Here is a 24554-nt window from a genome sequence, read left to right as displayed (position 1 = left end):
ACCCTATAGTATATAATCCATTCTTTACCCCTCACCCTATAGTATAGAATCTATTCTTTACCCCTCACCCTATAGTATAGCATCCATTCTTTACCCCTCACCCTATAGTATAGAATCCATTCTTTACCCCTCACCCTACAGTATAGAATCCATTCTTTACCCCTCACCCTATAGTATAGAATCTATTCTTTACCCCTTCACCCTTTACTATAGAGTCCGTTCTTCACTCCCTCACCCTATAGTATAGAATCCATACTTCAACCCCTCACCCTATAGTAGAGTCCGTTCTTCACCTTCTCACCCCATAGTATAGAATACGTTCTTCATCCCCTCATTCCATAGTATAAGATCTGTTATTTGTCCACTCACCCAATAGTACAGAGTCCATACTTCACCCAAATTATAGAAACCATTCCTCCCACCCTAACTCCAGAGTATAGACTATAGAATGTGTTCCTCATCCCTTTCTAACAAGCTGGCAGCAGAATCCTTTGACTAATGCTTGTCCAGTTTCAATTCCATGACTCGAAGAACATAAAAAAAAAGAGCCAGCTGACTGGTGACCAACAGTAAGGATACGGACAGTCATTTACCCGACTGTTAAAACACCAACAGACGGGTTCCCAACGGCCACCGGCTATTCTCCTTCGTGGGGTTCCACGACCCCCATAGAGGTAGTATAGAATAGGTGGCGAGCGTAGCGAGCCACCATGCCCGCAGCGTGGCGAGCGCAGCGAACCTGCAAGGGGCTTTGTTGCGTTCGCCATGCTGTCTGGATCCCGACGTCAGGCTAATGACTGTCGGGATCCCGACTGTCGGAACCCTATACCACACCTGTCCCCACAATATCCATGTATAAAATATACCAAAATAGACAAAGATGTTTTATTCTCTCACCAGCTTAATAGAAGTAGGACTAGAAGGCCTAGTATTACTAGTATCTAGTATCAGTATTACTACCCCTCAGAAACGCTTTTGGATTACTGACAGTATCATTTTCATTGAATCAATATTTCTCCAAGACTGATAGAAGTAATATCATCAGATAAACAACAAAACAGACCTAATACAAAATGATAGTTGTAACACTTATGTCTATTTTAGTGTTGCATTGGTAATAATTCTCGTTTTGTTGACGTACCTTTTGCTTATTAATTAATGGAAAATTGACTTAGTTTTACTAATAACTGTCGGCAAATATTTTCACTATTGGCATTTCCCCTGAGATACTTCCTTAAGCATTTTGGTGAAGATAGTGATCCTAGGCTATTATTACCAAGCTTTATAGAAAGATAGAGAGATAAAATACTAACCATTAGCTCCTAACTGCCATGTTAGGAGCTGGTTGGTTGGTACCTCTGTCCAGTTTTTCTTTCATCAAAGCTTTGTACCTGTTTGCCAGATGTAGAAAACTTGGGAGGGAGACTTCAGTAGTTTTATGGACGCGCAAACATAAGGGGCACCCATCAGAGCAATTCATTGCTGTGTCCCACTCGCCCGTGGGCATAATTACTGCATGTATGTGCCCATTTGTACTGTGTTGTACTGCTTGAGGCACTTAAACTCAACTTTGGATGTGTCAACTTATAGCACATTTCAGCTCTCACCTCAGCAATCTGCTAACTGAAGTGTGTCCTCTGACGGATATACCCCAGGACAGAGCAACAATTGAATTGGTCTGGCAGGCGCCATCTAGTGGCAGCCATACGGAACAACAGTTGGATTCCATAGAACAGGCATGTCCAAACTATGGCCCTCCAGCTTTTGTGAAACTACAATTCCCATCATGCCTTGCCATAGTTTTGCTATTAGGAAATGCTAAAACTCTGGCAAGGCATGATGGGGTGTGTAGCTTCACAACAGCTGGAGGGCCACAGATTGGACATGCCTGCCATAGAACATTGAGGGATAGATTTATCATTGGTGGCTTAAGGTTCTTTATGCATATCGTGGTGAAGTGAACCTGCCTTTCGGCCGAATGTATTATTGTTTGTGTGCACGTTAAAGGTTGATATTGTGGTACCTTCTCACTGGTGGTCTAATTAAATATATATATGCTCTATATATATATATATATATATGTCTAGTGTCTGAATGTGTGTCTCCGAAGCACTGCCATCTGTTGGCAGCCAGTGAAACTACATCTCTTTCTCTCTCACACATGCACAAACAGAGGCAATCACAAGGTAGCAGGCTAAGGCTCTTATTCTAGTTCACTCGCAGAGGCAATGTCCTTCTCAATTGGGAAGAACCATGTGCACTGCAGGTGGGGCAGATGTAACGTGCAGAGAGAATTCGATTTGGGTGAGTTATTTTGTTTTTGTGCAGGGAAAATACTGGCTGCTTTATTTTTACACTGCAATATAGATCTCACTTTGAAGTAAAACTCCACCTAAATCTAACTCTCTCTGAGCAGGTTACATCGGCCCCACCTGCAGTGCACATGGTTTTGTCCATTTGAGAAGGTATTTGCATCTGAGAGTGAACCAGAATAAGCCTTAACTTTCTATGCATTTGCTTTGAGCGGGCTTACCAGTATATATATATATATATATATATATATATATATATATATATATATATATATATATATATATATATATATATACACGTGGGGGTTTGACCCTGAATGCGCTTCCAATACTAGATAGCGGCCAACCTCTACAAAATCCCCCCTGTTAGTGGGAGATGAGGGACAAGACACGAGAAAAAGATGTAGAGGGCGCTGTAGGAATTCCCACCACCTTATTGTGTGCTCAAGTTTCAAGCAGATAGGTAGAGTAATAATTCAATCACATTTATTAAAAATACAAATGTATGACATTTACAAATTCATATTCTTGTGAACCGCAAGGAAACGACCCGACGCGTTTCCTCTCGAAGAGACTTCCTCAGGGGTACACGGTAGAATGCGGTATGTTGTAAAAACAATCTTTTAAAATTCTTTGTAAGAATCAAACAGAGTTCGGAAAGGACTTTGTAAAATTCCAATGTAGACAGGCCTTCAATAAGGGCCCTTTTGGCAGAATAGGGCGCTGGAAAAAAGGGGGAGGAGTGTACCAGAATTTGGTGAGCACAACTGAACTCTCCTGCGCATTCATTCTGGAAAAGGTGCAGGAGAGTTCAGTTGTGCTTGTCCGGTTTGTCACTGTACCGTACCTTGTTGAAAGTGAGAACCAGCATCACCCCATTCTTAAGGTGAGATGAGGTCTCTTGGTGTGAAATCCCATTGTGCTCAATAGCATGTAATGTAAGATTCTGCATTACAGCTATTACTGAGGCATTATTACTCTCTTGGTGCGACAACCCCATGGTTAAATGAAACATCATTGAGATGATATAATCATAAATAAAATAGTCAGGATGCATTGGGATTGATAAGCATGCTGTATTGCCTAAGGTAAAGAGAGTCTACTTTACCCGTTTAAACCCCTTGCCAAGATCTTATTGTTGATTCGATAACAGAATCAATCTCTGCTTGACTCTGCTTCCCCCGCACAGCCCTCCAGAACAATGCCAGCCTCGCTCCCATGTTGATAATACCAGGCCTGTGCATTGTGTGGCCGTGGCTAGTTTCCAGTAGCATTCACATACCATCTCTGCTTTCACATCCACAAGCCATAAATTACTCTTTACAGAGGACACTAGCTGTATGCAAGAAGCAGAAATACGAAAGCATTAGCTTTCAAAAGGTTTGCAGTCTCTACTATTATAATTGGGCTTTGTTTTTGAGTAGTCATTAAACACTTTTGCCATTCCCTCTTGGGCTTGCGTATGTTGGCTGTGATTGCTCTCTGCTGCGTTGCCAGCACAAAATGACAGTGCTAGATAAACGGAGTCACGTCTCATTGCACCTGTTTATGTGCCATATCTAAAGGGCCTATTGATTTCAGAAGGATAAATTGGACACATTTTTCAAATGTTAAAAGAAAAAAAAAAAAATAACACATATATTATAGGAGTAGACTTGCATTGAAATTCTGTTTATATAAATATCCACTGCAACAAAGCCGCCTAATTTATCCCACATAAAGGATCCGTTTTCCCTTTTATTAATGGAAGTTTGTGCCAGAACTGCAGGTGGAGAGGCCAATTTATCCATTGGAAACATTAGAACAGTGCCTCTAGTGGTCACTGGACAAATAGTTTATAGGTTTGCAATTTGCATGGTGAAATGTGATCACATTTAATTGCACAATTTCCTTATAGAAAGGATTTATAGAGCATAAATGTTACCTTCTGCATGCTGCAGTATTCAGAAATTGGAGTGGATTAGGTTTACCACCTTTGTGTTGAGCGATTCCCGGACAGTGACCCGCCCCTTGACACACCCCCAGCCCACCCATTGACCCGCCCCAGCCCCGCCTTATTATTATTTTTTACATTTGCTTCAAATCTATTCTTGATTTCGCACACAGTAATACCACATACACGTTACATCACACACACTGTAATGCCCATTACACGTTATGCCACACACTGATGCCCATTATATATTATGGCACACACTGAGATGCCCATTACACGTTATGCCATGAGTGGACAATTTTTTTAAAAAATAGCGAGAAGATGGACAGTGCGCGCCGAAGGCGCGCACCAAAAATTTGCCCCATAATGCCTATTACACGTCACACATCCATATTATACCACATGCCATAGTGCCTATTACACATTATGCCAGGGCTCAACAATTTTTCCATAAAAGAAGGATAACAGTGATCGTGCGCACCAGAGGCCATGATGACCATTACAAGTTATGCCAGGGCTCAACAATTTTTTAAAACTATGGGCTGGAGACAGCACTGGCCTGCAATACACAGTGGTGGGGCTGGGGTGGGCTGGGGTGGGCAGTGGAGGGTGCCTCAGTAGTCTGTCAGACAGACACTGACTGGGACTTGGGTCTCTGGGACAGCTGGTATGGTGTCAGTGTCACTCAGTCTGGACAACAGGCCAAGCATTAAAGTAGCAGGGGGCAACTTAGGGCTCCTCAGATAGCCAGTGCCAGTGTGCCACACAGCAGCAGCCATGGGGGGGGGGTCACTTTTACTGTTACTGATGGTAGGCAGTGGAAGCACACTAGAATGGCTGGACATGCAGCATCCAGCCTGATGTCAGCCAACCTTATAATTAAAATGTCGTCGGAATCCTTGACACTGACCCTGACAACTCTCTGGCACAGCTCACTGACAATGCTCCCAGACACATCTCTCTAACATTGACACTGCTCCCTGGCGCTGACTGACACTGCTCCCTGGCGCTGACTGACACTGCTCCCTGACGCTGACTGACACTGCTCCCTGACACAGCTTTCTGACACTGACACTGACTGATTTTTAAAAAAAAAACAACAGAAAACTGCTTGAAAGGTGGCGGAGGCTTGAGGTCCCGGGGATGAGGTGCTGCCCCGTCAGGAGCACTGACATGGCTCTGCTTACGCAGCAGCAGCCGCAGTTAGACTTACTGTTCTATGTCTCATGTAACTAGCAGCGCGTCTGCTCCCACAGGTACCACACATGTCCCGCACATCTGCCTGCTACAACGCCACCCCCGCCCGGCTATTTCAAATCTCACGGTCTAGCAGCCAATCAGGATCCACCACTCCTGATTGGCTGCTGAACCGCGAGATTTTAAATAGCCGACGAGCAGACTGTCAGACAGGTCTGCACAGCGGCTATCTCTCCCCGTGTCAACTCCCGGCGCATCTCCTCACCTCGGCTCGCGCTCTAGTAAGTCACTAGTGGTAGTGGCAGCGCGGTTCCCGGACATTGTATAGTCCGGGAACGCCACCCGTCCGGACATCTGGCTTAATTACCGGACTGTCCGGAGTAATCCCGGACGGCTGGTAACCCTAGAGTGGATGCATATGGGTAACGAGTGGAAGGAATGCCGGCGGTCAGAATACTTAGACAAGCACCCAAGGGAGGGAATACCAGTAGGGGTCAGGAAAGTAAAAACTTACTTTCCCCCTGCCCTCCCCCCCACTAACCCTCCCACCCCACAGCTTAACCCCCCTGCCTTCTGCAGTCTAAACCTAACGCTCCCCACTAGTGCCTAAGCCCCATACCTAGCCACCTAAGCCTAACCTCCCCCCACCCACAGCCTAACCCCTCTTTTAAGTGCCTAATCCCAGCCCTCACTTCCCGCCAGGGCAGCCAACAGGGGGTTCTCTGGCAGAGAGGGGAGGGCCTGGGCTGTTCTGTTGCGCATTTCACCCCCCCCCCCCACACTTAATTACTGGCAGCCTGCTACCCGCTGCCTGGTACAGAGAGAGGGGGAGGGTGATTATTTTGTCAGTCCCCTCAGCTTAACCATAACCCCTGCAGCCTCTAAATCCCCCACTAGTGCCTAAACCTTACTCCCCCCCCCCCCCCCAACCCTTTCCCCTCTGCCTAATGATAATGTTTGGGATACCAGCAGTTCAGATTCTGGAACCAGCATCAGTATTGTGACTGCCGGCATCCTGTCCTCTGCCATGCAGACCAATTGGGAGGTATGCAAATGGATGGAATCCCATCTCCTTCAATCTTAGTCTATTTGCCTCATTATCTAATCTTTGTTAGCATCCTGACAAACCTCTAATTGGTGTATATTTGGCTAGAGAGCGCCTGTGTTTGTAAATGACCCCGTGATTGAATATTCTAATTTTTTTTCCACCAGAAACACGAATAACACGGTTAGAAATACATCTTATTATCTATTTGGGAATAGCCCAATCTGATTACATGCGTGTTAGTGGTGTCTCTGTAACACTGCAGTCGAGGATCGGATACCATGATTTATGTACGGTAGGGCTTTTCTCGCACCCTTATTATATGAAGAAAATAAAGCACAACTGAGAACAGTGACTTGTTATCTCTTTGGCAGATGATGGGATTAGCGAATCACTAGACACCCTTATAATTACTCATAGCTCCATGCATTCCCCATTATAAATGAAATCAAATTATCCTCAGTATAATTTTAACTTACCCAGCCATTTAATTCTATCAACTCATATCAAATGCTGTGTGAGGCTCTTTTTAATGCTTTTAGTGAGTAGCAAGAAATATTCATTAATGGAAGAAGACTAATTGTTTTCTTGCGGGTTTTCTGGAGCATGTCTTTTGCTTGTTTTAGGAATTACTGTAGTAAAGGCTTTTCATTCCCTAGGTTTCTGGCAGTTCTGCTGTTTTTTAGTAAACCCTGTTGGTAGCATTCTGCCAGCCCCATGTACAGAGTGAGGAGTCATGTGAATGCCTGGGATATGTCAGCGTCTGTGTAGGCAGCCATGATGCGCCTACATCGTGGCATAACGCCGAATGGCATATACACTCTTGTACAACAGTGTGCTGAGCGTGCAGTAGGATTTTACGCTGGCACCGTTTGGCTGCCAGCATCATCTGAGAAAAAGATATTGCCCGGCAAGAGGATAGTAGTGATCGCTGGGAAGGTAAGTGTTAGCAAGGTGATTGACTGGAAGTAGGTTCTTGGGGTAGAAATTGGCCCTTTAGTGGAAGTGCTAAGAACAACGCTCGACGTACCAGAAAATACGCTGGGAGTGGCAGGGAAAACGCTAGGCGTGCCCAAGTGTTTTAGGGGATGGTTTGTGACATCAGCTCCAGGCTCCGAGTGGCTTCAATTCAATTGTGTTTGGGCACCTAGGCATATCAGACATGTTGCGCCCAAACAGACAGGGTTTAGCCGCGTAAACCGTCTAAACTTACAGATGGAGCAGCTCTCATTAGAGCTGCTCCTGGTGATCAAATCGCCAACCGCCATCCACCGCCATCCACCAGAAGGGGACGCGGCCGCACAAGATGCTTGCGTGCCCCGTTCTGACGGAGCTCTCCGCCGCCGCCCACTGCAGCTCCCCCGATGCCCCCAGCAGCTGCCCCCAGCTCCCCCCTAACCCTGCCTGTCTCCCTGAAGTGGAGGCAGGCAGGGAAAGTGCTCCCCGCCACAGCACATTTCAAGGAAGGAAGGAATGTCAACCCCGCGCTACCAGACATCTAAACAGAGCAACAATTGAATTGCTCCATCTTGTGCCCCCTAGTGGTAGCTGCGGGTTAAACCAAATGAATCGGCCCCTCTGCATTCATGCATACTTCCAGGCATATAATCATAAGTGGTAATCCCTCCCGTATATTTCCTGGGCCCTGAATGTGATGATTGTGAACTAACTAGATTTTCATGTTTGTATTCAGGAGCATGCTTCTGATGCTAATCGGCTGTGCACTGATGATTTTCTAGTTAAATTGCAAATACATATGTAAGCAGTCTGTAATCAATGCTGCTGAAGAGAAAATTGCTTCTTACGTCATGCCTTTTTTCATCATCACTCTTTGCCTGTACAACTTTTGTGCCCTGGTAATTCTGGGGTGTGGCCAAGGTTTGTGGGCATGGCTAGGACCCATTGGAAATTCTGCGGCCTTCTTTACATGTGAAGGAGTGTGATCACACCATCTTGGGTATGTCGCATTGCCTTTCTATTTTGAATGGATCCCAGAGAGAGCCCTGTGTGCTTTATACCCTCCTCCCTTCATTTTAGAGAGCCATCACCATCCTAAGTGGGAGCCTCGGTGGAACATGGAGCTTAACAGCAGTTCAGCAGAGGGTGCATAGGCTAATGACACAATTAGATGCTAATAGCACCATTTTAGCCCCGCCTCTATAAAAAATTTTGCCCAGCCACATCATTTTATCTTTATAGGGGCAGAGCTTTTTGGACATACCCCGGAGAAGAAAGCCTTAAAGTAGGTAAGTATTCTCCACTATAGAACAGTGACATGTTCTATTATATCTTTTAAATGCGTTATGCAGATTATAATATGGTTATGCATTATATGGTATGCTTGGATGTACTGGATAAGATCATCATCCCATATGGTGGCAGGGTACTTGTGTATTACAACGGCGCCCGATTTCATGTAAATCGCATCCGATATCGCATCCGATTTATCGGCCGATTTGCGACCGATTTTCTGCAGATTTTTGGCCGATTTGATCTGCGATACGAGTTTGCGTTCGATTTTCGGCTGATTTTTTGCGAGATTTTCGTCCATCTCCTGCTGATTTGCATGTTATTCCATCCTTGCACACCCCCAGGTACTATGCGATGGTATGCGATGTGATTTTTGGGAAAATGCCCCTGATTGTACAATTAAATATCGCATAGCAACGCATGCCAGCAAGTGGCATGCGATGCGATGTGATTTGCAATGTTAAATGCACCCCCATTGTTAACGCCACCCCCACTATCAATGCCAACCCGAAGCGTGGCGAGCGCAGCGGTACGCGTCCTCCGACCTTTTCATACCCCCACTATCCACGTCGGCGTGGAGTTGATTTTAGATAGTGTGGCGAGCGCAGCGAGCCACCGAGCCCGAAGCGTGGCGAGCGTAGCGAGTCCCGTGAGGGGACGCGGATTACTTTCCATGTATTCCGCGTCCGCTCGCCACGCTTCGGGCTCGGTGGCTCGCTGCGCTCGCCACACTATTTAAAATCAACTCCACGCCGATGTGGATAGTGGGGGTAAGAAAAGGTCGGAGGACGCGTACCGCCGCCCCTCGCGGGCTCGCTACGCTCGCCACGCTTCCGGCTGGCGTTGATAGTGGGGGTGGCGTTAACAATGACGGTGCATTTAACATTGTAAGCACCCATCAGGGTGATTGTACAATTACAAATCGAATCGCTTCACATGCATCGCATGGCATGCATCACATGCCACTATATTGCATGCGATGCACTACAATGGAAATCGAGGGTGTGCAATGATGGAACAGCATGCAAATCGGCCGGAAAAAGTGAGAAATCGGTCGAAATTCGGCCAAAAATCGGCCGCAAAATCGCATCCGATTTTTCCATGCGATTTGCGGCCGATTTTCGGCCGATTTCGTGAGCGCCGTCAAAATACACAAGTACCGGTGGCAGTACTGTACCTCAAGCACCAAGCATTTCTGTAGACAAATATCGCCCTTCCCTCCAATTATTAGGCCATGGTGAGGGTGTATACCAAATGTTAGCAGCGATGGGCAGCTTTAACCTTAGAGAGTAGTCAATAGTAAGGGGAATACAGTAGTTAGCACACTTTCTAAAGAGGGCTTTCTAAAGTGGGGTATAATGCGGATATTAATGTCAGCAATTAGTGGACTGTGAGGAGGGGTAATGTGATTTTAGGGTAATCGTGCCATTTTGCTCCACCCCCTATTGAAATGCGCATGGTTAACATTTCCAGCAAGGGGGCAGAGCCCAATGACGTGAATAGTCCACTCCCAAATAAGAGTCTATAAAGGTAGGTACGTAGGGGGGGAGGAGGGGATTTCACTGCAGACCATGTCACTGGATCCCCTTGGTTACAGGTATTATAGCTATGCTAGTTATTTGCCATCTTCTGCAATGTACTTCTCTTTGAGCTGTGACAGCTTTTAGACCACAAACTCTCCACCTCACCCCCAGTCCCTATCTGCCCCCCCCCCCCCCCCTCCAATCTGTCTTCACAGCTCACTCTCTCCATAGCCAGCAAGTTTGATACAGGTCAGTTTCCCTGCAAAAATTGTCTTCACTTTCTGTGATGCCATATTTTAGCACACAAAGGAGTAATTCTGTCTGTTGAGTTGCCAATAATTTTCGGGAGCCTCCAGGCCATTCCGGTAGGGTAGGCAACCCTGAATTAATTATGTAAGTAGGCATAAAAACAGAAGTGAAATGTATAATGAATACTCGCCATTGTCAGTGCACCTACAATAAATAAATGTCCTGTACCTTATCTGTGGTGACAGATGGGGCGAGCACAGTCTGCAATTGTATCGAATTGTGTAATCTTATAGCACATTATCCATAAATTAAGGGAACAAGTAAAGAGTCTGGGTATAATAGCAACAGCCTTCAAATCCCATAGCATATAGAGCTGAACACAGCCACACCGATACATACTGTAAGAGCTATATAATACGAAGTAATAAATACACATGTAATCAGTGCCAATATAATAATACAGTTGTCAGCTGAGAGCAGCATATCTCGTACAGCGACTACAGAGGGAAATGTATTTGTATGGGGACTATAAAATAAATCCAGCCTGCTTTCCAACTGTATATATGACAACATAGAATCCATACCCCGCTGTGTTCCGTTTATCGTGCTGCCATTACTACATGCTTATTGGATAATACTTTATTTCATTATTGTCAAAAATTCTTTGTGTAATTAATGTTTAGCGCATGTGAATAATGTGTACGCCAATATCAGCTGAGCACGTACATGGTTTAGGAGCCCCTTGGTGATTTGTATGTGGCAACGGTATACGACACCTTGAAGGCCGACATGAAGGTCAACTTTCCCATTGTGGACACGGCTTAGGTCGACAATGGGAAAGTTGACAGTGAAAAGGTCGGCATACTGTAAGTTTTTCAAAAAAAAATTTGAGTGGACTTGTGCCGGCAGGCGGTATATCATGCCCTACCATCCACTAAAGCCTGGAGGGAGAATATAGTAGTGTGCATTGGCAGCGAGGCACCGAGCCCGAAGCATGGTGCGTGTCCTTAGACATGTTCACATAAGCCCTGTCAACCTTTATTGGTCGACACAATGTATGTCGACCTTCATCGTGTCAACCCTTACTCGTGCCAGTGAGGAGTACTTTATGCAGCATACAGTGTACTTAAGGGGGTATCTGTAAAAGTATTGTTGGTTATAATCTAATATAGATGTGTACAAAGCCCCCACCATGTCCCTTTGGGTAGGAAAGTATCGCTTTCTGCTCACTGGCCTGTCACCCCACTTGCAGTGTCTCACGGGTATAAATGTTGGGGGGGGGGTAGAGCACTCCCTCAGTTTCCATCAGTACGGCATCTACACTTGGGCATGCAGCCCCTCCCCCTTCTAAGTTACTAACCCCCTCCCTGCCATTTTTTCATGCAATAAATCGCATGCGATTTATTGCATGTAATTTACCCCGCGGAGCTGCAGAAGCGGCGGAGGGCAGGCAGCAGGGTCCAGGCAGCAGGGTCCAGGTAGCGGCAGCTGGGAGCTTGACGGATATTAGCCGGGTGGAGGGGCGGGAAGCACTACTGAATTTGAAAACTTATTTTGAAAAGACTGGCCGGACAGCCAGTCTTTTTTTTTTTTTAATGAAATTCAGCAGTGCTTCCCGCCCCACCACCTGGCAAATACCACTACAAGCTCCCAGCTGCCGCTGCCAGCCCTTGCCGCACAGACCCCACTGCCCGCCCCATGGACCCCACAGACCAGACCTTGCTGCACAAAGGTTTGGACTTGGACTGACACATAACGATTGCTATAAAGCACCCACGATGTGCAACCGGTGCATCTGATCCCATAGATTTAATGTGCAGCACGTCCGACATCCCGACTCCGACTAGGGTTACCACCTAGTCCCTTTAATTCCGGACACATATTATTTACACAGGTTCTGTGGCTGGCTGACTTCAAGACTCCACTTCACCTGATTTTAAACTGCCACAGAACCTGTGTAATTAACATGTGTCCGGAATTAAAGGTCCTAGGTGGTAACCCTAACTCCGACCCAGTGTGCACAGTCCAATGGCATCGGGTTGGAGGGAATGTCAAACACATCTAATTTGGGCCGATTTATGTCCGATCCATCTGGAAAGTGTATGGTCACCTTAACTTTAAACCCCTTGCTGGGCTGTGATTGGTTGCAGGATAGCTGGCAGGTAGGACTGAGGCTAGGTGATGAAGTTGAGCTCAGCTGGAAAACATGGAATGCAGCAACATCAGAAAAAACACATACTGCACACAGGAGCTTGAATAACCTCAGTCACACCCGAACGGTTAACCAGTGGTCTGAGAACATGCTGCAATCAGGATTCTGTGCACCTGGGTGCGAGCTTGGGAAGGTGCTGCAGTTTGGAGACTGGTGAGCACAGCAACCACTAGAGTGCCTGGGAAGCCTGCAAAGGATCATTATAGTTTGCCAAACGCTGGAGCCCCCCCGCCACCCGCTGCATCTGCTGTGAACCTGGTGAGTGTTTAGAACGTTGATGCTATATGCGCATTCTGACATATAATCTCTAAATCCTTTTATTATTCTTTGTATTCTTCTTATCATCTTTGGAGGCTCTGCCTACCCTGTGTGCAAGTCACTGCTTGGCATGTATGATGACTTGATGTGATGTCACTTTCCACTGTATTGCTGCAGCACTTTATTTATGCTCTGAGCAGCATCCGATCGCTCACATGGGCCACAGTAAAAGGATTTGTGTTCAGACTCTGACCTCTGGCATGTAAGGGAAGCTGTCTTTCCCAGCAGAGATTCTCAGCTGTAATAGGAAGTGTGGACGTGAACGACACCTGCGGGATGTATAACCTACTTTCTCTCTGACTTCACAACATAATTAGGCTAATGTTGTCCCAGAGATGAAGGATGTTTCTTCTTCTGTGCCAGTATGATCTACATATGCTGCAGATATCATTTTATTTAAAGAGCATGTAAAGCCATTACTTAGCATTAATATACATAATATGCAGGAGTTTGTATTGCAGAGCTTTATAATATACAGTATATAGGTAGCAACAGCAGTGGTTTACGTTTAGTATGTACTAGAAGGCGCCAGGTTTGAAGGCAGGAGCTAGTCGCAGATGGCAAATGGTAACCGCTAGACAGACGCTGGGCGCGATGTACTAATGGGAAAATACGGCCAAAGCTCCGGAATTAAAGTTTAACTGCATTTTCCATATATACCAAGTTCCAGAAAATCAAAACTTTAAGGCGCTTGTACCCAATAGACAATGCCATCTATAGATGTGTCCTCACACCTCTGCCCATTTTATTGGGATGGGATCAAAGGGGTATTCTACTTGTAATAATGCGCGGGATACGGTCGGTTGGTCGACACCACTAGGTCGACATACGTCTAGGTCGACAGGTCATTAGGTCGACATGGTCAAGGTCGACAGTCAAAAGGTGAACATGGGGTTTATCACTGTTCTTTGAGCAGACATGTGCCAACAGGTGGTATTTCATGCCCTACCATCCACTAGGGCAGGGGTGGGAGAATAAAATAGTGTGCCGAGCGCAGCAAGCCATGCGAGGAGACGCGGTGCACAACGCTGTGTCCACATTCCGGTAAAAAAAACAAAAAACAGTGAAAAACCCCATGGTGACTTTTTGACTGTCGACATTGTCCAATGTCGACCTAGTGGTGTTGACCTAATGACTGTCGACCACACAATCCATACCCTGACACACTATGCGAGGGACTGAATCTTCCCTGTGTCTAGGAGCTGTCCAACAATTATAAAGGCTGCTGTGGCAATAACCCTACAAAGGCACTGGAAGTATTCCTTCTCTAATAGCCTCTCCATAGCATAATTAGGTAGTGTTGGACTGGAGCACGAAGAGGGGAATGCAATGGTAGTGGCCTGAGTTTAAAGAGGGGGTATGGCCATCTGCCAGTCTCCAGAGGGGGTATGGCCAGCTGCCAAAAGGAATTGGTTAACCATCATAGAGTGCATGGTCTGGGCCTCATGATAACTTGTCTTAAGTGTAGTGGAGGAGAGATTTATATTACTACACAAGTGCTCCTGTACAGTCCAGGACTACAGATGAAGTAGCAAGTGGCATCTCAGTGAAAAGGGCAAATTAATAAAATCAATTAACTTAAAGTTGGAGGTAGCTATCACAGTATTTTACTTCAGTCGTCTTCGCATCAGTCAGGGTGTATAATTTCTCGTCAGGGAATACACCTCGGTACACTGTATAAAAAGATTGCAAGAACCTCTAACAGATCGTCTTGTTGCAAAATGATATTGCTCAGCACATGGCAGAAACGAGCAACAGTAACTTCTGCGCTGTGGTATGCAGGCCGCCCAGTTAGGGTTACCACCTTTCCCCTTTAATTCCGGACACATATTAATTACACAGGTTCTGTGGCTGGCTGACTTCAAGACTCCATTTCACCTGATTTTAAATTTCCACAGAACCTGTGTAATTAATATGTGTCCGGAATTAAAGGGGAAAGGTGGTAACCCTACGCCCAGTCAGTATTCTGACATCAGAATCCCGACTGCCGGTACTCCGACAGGGGAGGGGGGGGGGGGGGCTTGAGAGCAAGGAAGCCCTTTGCCAGCTCAGAAGCTTGCTTTGCTCATTCCATCCTCCCTCTATGGGGCTCGTGGTCCTACACAAGGGAGAATACCAGGTACACAGCATAAGCAAGGGTGGTTACAGCATTTACAGCATAGTACAAACTCTTCAGAAAGCTCCAGTGGTCCCTACCATAGCCCACTCCCTGGTTTATCACTTGGGCAGCTCTTCCACCATCAGGAGCAATGGAAACACTTATATCAGGAGAGCACAGGTGCACGTAATCAGCCCAAGTCTGATCACATCAGGTACCTTGCTGCTGCTCTAAAACCTGGACTGGATCGTCTTACTTTCATGTACATTACTTTTGGTACTGTACTTGTTTCCTAGCACGGCGCCCCCGATTTTGATCGAAGTGCATCTTCACGGATTACTTTACATTTTTTCCGCGTCCCCTCGCTGCGCTCGCCACGCTATCTAAAATCAACTGCACACCGACATGGATAGTGGGGGTATGAAAAGGTCAGAGGACGCGTACCGCCACCGCTCGCCACGCTTCGGGTTGGCGTTGATAAGTGGGGGTGGCGTTGATAATGGGGGTGCATTTAACATTGTAAACACCCATTAGGGTGCTGGTACAATTAAAAATCACATCGCATGCCATTTGCTGGCATGCAATGCTATGCGATATTTCATTGTACAAGCACTCCTGTTAATTTAATGGGAAGATCGCTTCGCATCGTATACCACTAAATACGGTATGTGATGGTATGCGATGGTCGCCGTGCTTGGAAACAAGTAGCTTACATAGATAAATAATGGGGTTTTAGTTCATAAATTGAACAATGCATTTAGGCTTGCAGCCCATCGCCAAGGGACCCCATTTCACTGCAAAGTCCTACACTAACAACTGGTTTTCATGGGAACCTGGTAACTGTTTGCACATACGATTCTTCGTATAGGGGTTATATACAGACCACCAGGTCAGGAAGAGGAACTAGACAAGAGCCTATTGCAGGACATCAATAAAATGGCATTAAAAGGAGAGGTGATAATCATGGGAGACTTTAATCTACCTGATGTAAACTGGGAACTGCCTGTTGCAAGTTCCATCAGAAGTAGGGACATGCTGAATTCCTTGCAAGGAGCATCCCTCCAGCAATTGGTGAGGGAGCCCACTCGTAAGGACGCAATATTAGACTTAATACTTACAAATGGTGACAGAATATCTGACATAAATGTGGGTGAAAATCTGGGATCCAGTGACCATCAAGCAGTATGGTTCAAAATAAAGACAGAGACTGACTCATCGCACACAAAAACAAAGGTGTTAGATTTTAGGAAGGCTGATTTTGTAGAGATGGGAAACTCTGTTAGGGATTCTTTGGCACAGTGGAAGAACTTGGAAGGAGTGCAGGATAAGTGGGAAAAAAATAAAAAGTGCAATTCTAAAAGCAACAGAACTTTGTGTCAAAAGAGTTAGGAAAAACACAAGAAAAAGAAAGCCATTGTGGTTTGCAAAAGAAGTAGCAAGTATTGTGAAAGCAAAAAAGTTGGCCTTTAAGAAATTTAAGCAGACGCAGAAGAATGAGGACAAAGAGGTGTATCTTGTTAGACAGAAGGAGGCTAATGGGCCCTACACACATGCCGATGTGTGCAGGGCTACCTAGCTATGCTAGGTCGGGCTGTGCTGCGCCGCTACAGCATAGCACACAGAGCTGACAGCCCACACACAGAGCAAGCTGTCAGCTCTGTGTGCTAAGCGAGCAGACAGCGCCAGTGTTCTCCGGTGGGAGAACACTGCCGATGCCAAGATTGATGAACACTGTCCATCAATCTCGGCCAGCGATAAAGACGCGCGGGGACGCGCACGGCTGCCGATACAGCCCCCACACATACACCGATGTGAGGGCATTTGCTAAGCGACTTTGCCAAACTAAGCATAATCACTTAGAAAATGCCTTAATATCGGCATGTGTGTAGGCCGTATAAGAAGGTAATCAGATGTGCAAAAGCACAGGCTGAAGAGAAAATGGCCCAGTCAGTGGGTAAAGGGGGGAAAACTTTTTTTAGGTATATAAGTGAAAGGAGAAAAACAAAAAGTGGAATAATTAGACTGAAGACAGAGAGTGGAAGTTTTCTTGAGGGGGACAATGTAATAGCAGATAATATTAATAATTATTTCTGCTCAGTATTCACTGCTGAAAGAGAGGGGAAGGGGCCACAGTTAAGTTGCAAGTATAGTCAGAAAACTGAGGGAGAGACAAGTACATTTACAGAGGAGAAAGTCCTCACAGAACTCTCAAAACTGAAAGTGGATAAATCAATGGGGCCAGATGGGATACATCCAAGGATACTAAAAGAGCTTAAAGGGGAGCTGGTAAAACCAATAACAGAATTATTCAACCAGTCACTAGCTACTGGAGTAATCCCAGAGGATTGGAAAACAGCGAATGTAGTCCCACTGCACAAAAGTGGAAGCAAGGAAGAGGTAAGCAACTATCGACCAGTGAGCCTTACATCAGTAGTAGGGAAATTGATGGAAACACTCTTAAAACAAAGAGTTGTAGAATATCTCAAAACCAGCAATTTACAGGATCCAAAACAGCATGGGTTTACTGGGGGAAGATCATGTCAAACAAATCTTATTGACTTTTTTGACTGGGTGACTAAAGTAATAGATCAAGGTGGGGCTGTAGATGTAGCTTATCTAGACTTTGGTAAAGCTTTTGACACTGTCCCACATCGCAGACTGTTAAATAAACTTGAAAGCTTGGGATTGGATTCTAAGATAGTTGAATGGATAAGAGCATGGTTGCAGGACAGAAAACAGAGAGTTGTAGTAAACGGAGTACAGTCAAAGGAGGGAAAGGTTACAAGTGGAGTACCCCAGGGATCTGTACTTGGACCGGTGCTTTTTAATATCTTTATTGGTGATATTGCAAATGGAATTGAGGGTAAAATGTGCCTTTTTGCAGATGACACAAAGGTATGCAACAGGGTAGACACACCAGGAGGGGTAAAACAAATGATTGAGGATCTAGGCAGATTAGAGAAATGGTCAAGAGAATGGCAACTACAGTTTAATGCCAAAAAATGCAAAATCATGCACTTGGGTCTCAGAAATCCAAAGACTCAATATAGTATAAATGGCACTATAATGGAAACTACTGAGGAAGAGAGGGATCTAGGTGTCACTATTTCAGGGGACTTAAAAGCAGGTAGGCAATGTAACAAAGCAATGAAGAAGGCAAGTCAGATGCTTGGTTGCATAGGGAGAGGTATCAGCAGTAGAAAGAAAGAAGTAATAATGCCACTGTATAGGTCATTGGTACGACCTCACCTAGAGTATTGTGTTCAGTTCTGGAGGCCATATCTCCAGAAGGATATAAATACATTAGAGTCTGTACAAAGAAGAGCAACTAAAATGGTGCATGGCCTACATCACAAAACGTACAAAGACTAAAAGATCTTAATATGTATACTTTAGAGCAGAGAAGGGAAAGAGGGGACATGATAGAAACTTTCAAATATATTAAGGGCTTTAACAAGGTACAGGTGGGAGACATTCTTCACAGGAAGAGGAGCTACAGAACACGAGGACATGCACTGAAACTAGAGGGTGGAAGATTCAGGGGAAATGTGAGGAAGAATTTTTTCACAGAAAGAGTAGTAGATAAGTGGAATAGCCTCCCAACAGAGGTGGTAGACGCAAATACAGTAGTACAATTTAAACATGCTTGGGATAAGCATATTGATATCCTTACAAAAAAATAAGGATCAAATATGGTTTGAGGTAACATGTTTAAAAAAAGGGGCAGACTAGATGGGCCAAGTGGTTCTTATCTGCCGTCAAATTCTATGTTTCTATCATAGCTAAAATGAACATGTGTTATTTTCCTGGGTTAAAGCTCAACTGCCAAGTACCTTGTGGCTTTTAAAGGACTATATATATATATATATATATATATATATATATATATATATATATATATATATATATATATATATTGCGCCAACCCGGAAGTGAGCGGGACTCCGGGCGGGACGCCGGCACGGGTGTTTTGTTTACTGTATTCATTGTATCGCCTGAGGACAAAGCGGAGGCTTTGAAACGTCGCGTATTAAAGGATTTTTTGCATTGAAAGTGGAGTGCTGTGATTTTGATATATATATTTATACACACATGAGTAACAAGACATCCACTGGTTTCAAAAGATCATCCATTTAATTTCTAATATACATACATGTGACTGGCATGTTAGTTTTATATGTGCACAGTCTACAGTTAGTACATTCCTCTTCTGTATACTATTCAGCTCACAACCTATTTGTTACACGAAATTGGTCTCATTGTACACACAATTATATGTAATTAACATCTATTGCGTGGAGATGTTTGTATATATCCAATGCCAATCGTGCAGATGTCAGATAAATAAATGCCACGTTTAGATTAAACCCTTAATAGATTCCAGAGTCTATTTCTGTTCCGTCTCATCCCCTGATGATCTAAAATGATTTGTAAATAATTGTTTTTATTTTTATCTGCTGCTGACTGCTAAAAACTGACACTTATTGCTCATTTATACCAGCGGGTTTTTTTTGGAACGTTGCCTACATGTTTGTCACTATGATGAAACAGCATATAAAATGGACTTGTACAGTACTTGCTTTTATTTTTCATCCAGTGGAACCTGCATGATGAACAACTGCACATTTTACATGTTTCTATGCTGCATTTTAGAATAATTTTTCATTTTTTAATGTTTGTCAAATTTCAATAAAATAATAAATACAGCAATGGGGGTATATATATATATATATATATATATATATATATATATATATATATATATATATATATATATATATATATATATTGTGTGTGTGAGCTCAAAGTAGGGTAAATTAAATAAAAATAAGTGATATTGCCCATAGCAACCAATCCTATAATTTCTATTTTTAATCCTGAATCTGATACCCCATTCACATACAGATGGAGCGTGGCTCATGCTTGCAGGGGCCAGGCCTCGTCAGCCGTCGGAAGGGGGGTGCGCGAACGAGACTCTTGTGCGCCATGTTCCTACGAAGCTCTCCACCTGGGTCCCCGCTGCCGATCCTCAACACTTGCCTCCACCTCCCCGCGCCCCCCCAACCCTGCCCGTCTCCCTGAAGCGGAGACGAGCAGGGTCCCGCCGCCCAGCCGCCGACTGAATGGGACGTCTAATGGAGTTCCTCCCCGCCGGCGCTCTCCAGTGGGGAGGTTCTGGTGAGCGCCGGCATTGAAAGAGAGGGCCTCCATCTGTAGCAAAAGCCGAGTGGGATCACACTGATGGTGCCTATACACAGTGCAGTGTACAGGTGTGATGCGCGCCCCCACGCACATCCAATCGCACAGCACATAAAGTATGTGCTGCCTGTACTTTTTGAACTAGATTGCATCACATCTAGTTCAAAACGCACAGCGCTTTAGTACATTGCATGCGGTTTGAACTCATGGTGCACATTGCCCCTTAAGGGACAGATGTATCAAGCCTCAAAAAGTAATAAATTGAAGAGTGATAAATAGAGACAGGATTATATGCAACATAAAAAGCTTGAAATATGCATGCAAATATGCATGAAAAATACTTAAAATATGCATGAAAAGTATTAAAATATGCTACATTAAATAATAAAAAAAGTAATTTTTAACTTATTTAATAAGCATACTGCATCAACTGCACGGACCCTCATCTCCAGCGCCGATGGATCAAATGTCAGCATAGCGTGTGAGGGTGGCGCAATGGAAGGCTTCCTCCCTACGCCGCATACTCACTGTGACACAGCATTTTCTCTGCGCCGCGTGATGTCACAACCCTTCTGCCCGCCTCCTCTGCTGCAGAAGTCTGTCTCTTGGTGTAAAATCCCAGGCCAGGGGCAGGCAAAGGTTCAGGAGCATCGTAATGGCATCCGCCCTGACTGACTTTTATCAACATGGATTGGCAGCCTAGAGCAGTGTCAGACATAGCGAACATTCAAGGTTCCCCACTCTGCGCACATATTGCCCCAGCCTGCACACTCTACCACTACCTGGCCAGCAGCAGCAGGGCAAAGCAGTGCTGTGGCTCGTGGGTGGGAAGAGGGCATGGCCTAAAATATGCACCATCACTAGATTTTAGGTAAAATATGCAATAACCAGTGACAATGGGCAAAATATGCAATTGCATATAATCCTGTCTCTAGTGATAAACAACCAGCCAATTGGCTACTAACTGTCATTTTACAAACCCAGACTGTAACATGACAATGATTGGCTGGCTGTTTATCACTCTCCATTTTATCAGCTTGATAGATTTGTCCCTAAACCCAGATTGCCTATTACACAGATGGCGACCCGGGTTCAACCCTACTTATAACCCGTGTGAAATTGCTGGGTTGCTCGACCCGGGTTTTAAGCTTTGTTGCGGTCCGAGCCGGGTTTTTTTGGCGATGTGAAAGGGGTATTATTGGTTGCTATCGGCAACATCCCCTCTTTCATTCTTCAACGCTTTAGTAAATTTACTTATTAATTATCATTCATAGTTATTATTCAGGGTGAGTCTACTAAGCATTTTCTGTAATGACATGACAGCAGCACCGGATTCCTCTGTCTATCAATACTCGATGAAGATGTTACTCGGAGGTCCTGACTAGTAATAATTAGCGGGACATGTGGGCATATCTATAATAGGTGTACAGTACTATTGCGCCTCAGAGAGGAGGAGGCCCGCATGAAGGGGGTGACTCTTGTCCCTTCGGAATGGGGAAAATTCAGCCCTTTAGGATGGTTGGGGGAATGCGCAGGTCCCGTTTGCGAACAGCTTGAGCATAGTCGCCGGGCCATTTGCAGTGATCGAGATGGACGGTGGCGGGATCGGTTGTCACCCATGAGAATGCCCAGCTTTTCAAGGACATCCCCATGAAAACGCTAAGCGTTCCCATGGGAATGCGGGCGGGCGGATGTGAGCTGGGGGTGGGTGGCTGATGTCACAGGACATCAGCTGCCCAGCCTGTCTTTGCCCTGGCACATGCAAATAAGTCCGTCTCCACTGATTTTTTTTGCAAGACCAGGAGAAATCATTCGATGATCGGCGACCATCGAATGATTTCCCCTGCAGCAGACACATGGATGCGAGAGGGAAATGACTGTAGGGGGCGGAGTCAACCAGAATCAGCCCCAAAGTGTACACAGGCACCTCCTCCCTTAACTTGCCCCTGGTGGGACACATTCAGCAACTGATGAGGGTTGTAAGACAAAAGAAGTTTCCTTAAGTTCCATTGAATTACTGGCATTTGTTAGTCACTTAGTTTTATTTATATGTGTTTGTCCGATTGTTTATGGGTTGAGAACCCCTATAACTGATACTGATAAGCATTCCATCATGGTGCATGTTTGGTCTGGGCCCCAGGGACCTGATAATAACATGCTAGAATGATCTTACACGTTGTCTCTTTTATGAACTCTATGAGGAATCTGTGGGTTCTCCGATCTCTCAGGAATACATGTTGCAGATACAGTTTGGAGAGAGCTTATTCCTAATATTACTGTACTAGCCTTTGCAGAATAACCTTTACTTTCACAGTGCATTACGCACACATAAAGATTTACAGGGGGATCATGACTCGTTTATTGGTATTTCTGGTTCACGTGTATACACGTATTATAACCTAGAACACAGCAGACAGTGACAGTGAACATACTCCTATGTTTGAGGTGCTCTGCATTCTTCCCCCAGATAGCACAAGATGTAGACAGAAGATGACACTTTGTCCCTTTGAATCAGCCTGGTCTCCTCGGGCCTGCCATGCAGCGCGTTCCGGCTGCAGCGTACACTCGCTGACCTAGAACACAGTCGCTTTGGGACGTGACTTTCCCCAGTGTACAGTATGGGACCTGATTTCACTGACCTTCCTGTGGGCAACTTGTTGCTTCTAATAAAGATTTGTGATCCATCTTGGCATTGGAGCTGTATAGAACTGTCTTGTATGGGAGAAAAGAGACCTAATGACAATGACATATGATAGAAGACACGATTAGAAATGACCTTCTCTGGAATTAACCCATTGTGTGCGTCCAGTTGTAGAAGGTAAATATGGTACATGTATTATCTTTTTTTTTTTTTGTGTTTTCTTTCTCTTTTGTATATGGAACGTTTGAGGCACCAAACAAGATAGTAATGACATTAATAAATACTCATACATTTTATTGGATAAACTCAGATTCACTTCCATATGCACTGGTGATGTCACCAATTCCTGATGTCACCAATTCCTGGTGCAATAGTAGGCTGCTTTCTCAAGTATATTGGTTAGGGCCATAAAGGGATATATGCATTGGCATGTAGCGTTAGTAAGTAAGATTTGGGTGAGTTATTTAGTTTCTGTGCAGGGTAAACACTACCTGCTTTATTTTTACACTGCAATTTAGATTTCAGTTTAAACACACCTCACCCAAATCTAACTCTCTCTGCACATGTTACATCTCCCCCACCTGATTTTGTCCATTTTGAGAATAAAGTTGCCCTGCAATCAGGGCTGATGGTGGCCCACGTACGGTAGCAAGCATCGGTGTTTACCTCCAGACGAGGCTTAGTTGGATGGATCTCATGTAATTCATGGTGTCAGATGGACAAACACAAGAAAGAGAACCCGCAGCCAGAATTGCTTCTTAGTAAAGTGTATATCTTTTGCGGACGGATCTCCTGCATCGCCATTGGCTATTGGCTAGGTGCAAGTGCAAATACTGGGGATGACCGCTATGCTGGTGGAGTGGCGCAGTGTTTATGCATTATAGTTGCAAACTGATTGCATAAGCAATCAGTTTGCACACGTTGCTGCATCCCCGCGGAGAACTTCCACCCAGGAACCGTGAGTCACACTTTTCAACAGGCTGCGATGCGGGACGCCGCTAGCAGCATATGTAACTGAGATACTTACATCCATCTGGACAGTGTTAAGCAGAGAGGGCATAGGTAACCATACCTATGAGATTGTAAGGGGGTTCACCAGAATCGCCCGAAGCCCATAAGGCACCTCCCTGCTGAAAACACAGACATCTCCACCATATCACCCAGACTCTATTCCTGGGACAAATCACCAGGAGAGACCGTAGGTTCTGTCACAGGGCCTACGGTAGCCAAAGAAGTCTAGTACAGACTATCTTAATTACCCGTTCGGGAACACTCTTCTGGTGACACTTGCCACAGGAATCCCCGCTTGGGGGACCCCTCATAGGTGTAATTAAAACACCAATTAAATACCCACAGAGGTATCCCACCCCCCCTTACCCTTAGGGTAAACACCACTCCATCACAACTATATCAGAGTCTGGTATAAGCACATAACAAGGATACCACACTTTTAGCTGCTTGCATAGAAGTATACTCCATATATTAACCTTTGAATAAATCTGACATTGTTTTATACATCTATTCTCCAATCTTTATTCTTTGCTCATATAAACACTTTCATAGCACCAATACAA

At 44.9% G+C, this 24554-nt stretch overlaps 1 protein-coding gene across 4 annotated transcripts in view; it reads left to right on the top strand.

Annotated features, from left to right (window-relative positions):
• Nucleotides 1–24554, top strand: part of LOC146035936 (leucine-rich repeat and fibronectin type III domain-containing protein 1-like protein) — a 425701-nt gene that overhangs the window by 69216 nt on the left and 331931 nt on the right. The window contains exon 1 of one of the 4 annotated variants that reach the window (XM_083159654.1): nucleotides 12709–12982. The exons of the other annotated variants lie outside the window; for them this stretch is intronic. The gene's annotated coding sequence lies outside the window, so the exon portion shown is untranslated. Of the gene's footprint in view, nucleotides 1–12708; nucleotides 12983–24554 lie in introns of those variants that run through there. 4 annotated transcript variants of the gene reach the window in all.

The sequence above is a fragment of the Crinia signifera genome, chromosome 9 (assembly GCF_055691185.1).
Source record: "Crinia signifera chromosome 9, ASM5569118v1, whole genome shotgun sequence".
Lineage (NCBI taxonomy): Eukaryota > Metazoa > Chordata > Amphibia > Anura > Myobatrachidae > Crinia > Crinia signifera.
The sequence above is the reverse complement of the archived record's forward strand: the minus strand, read 5'-3'. Positions and strand labels throughout refer to the sequence as shown.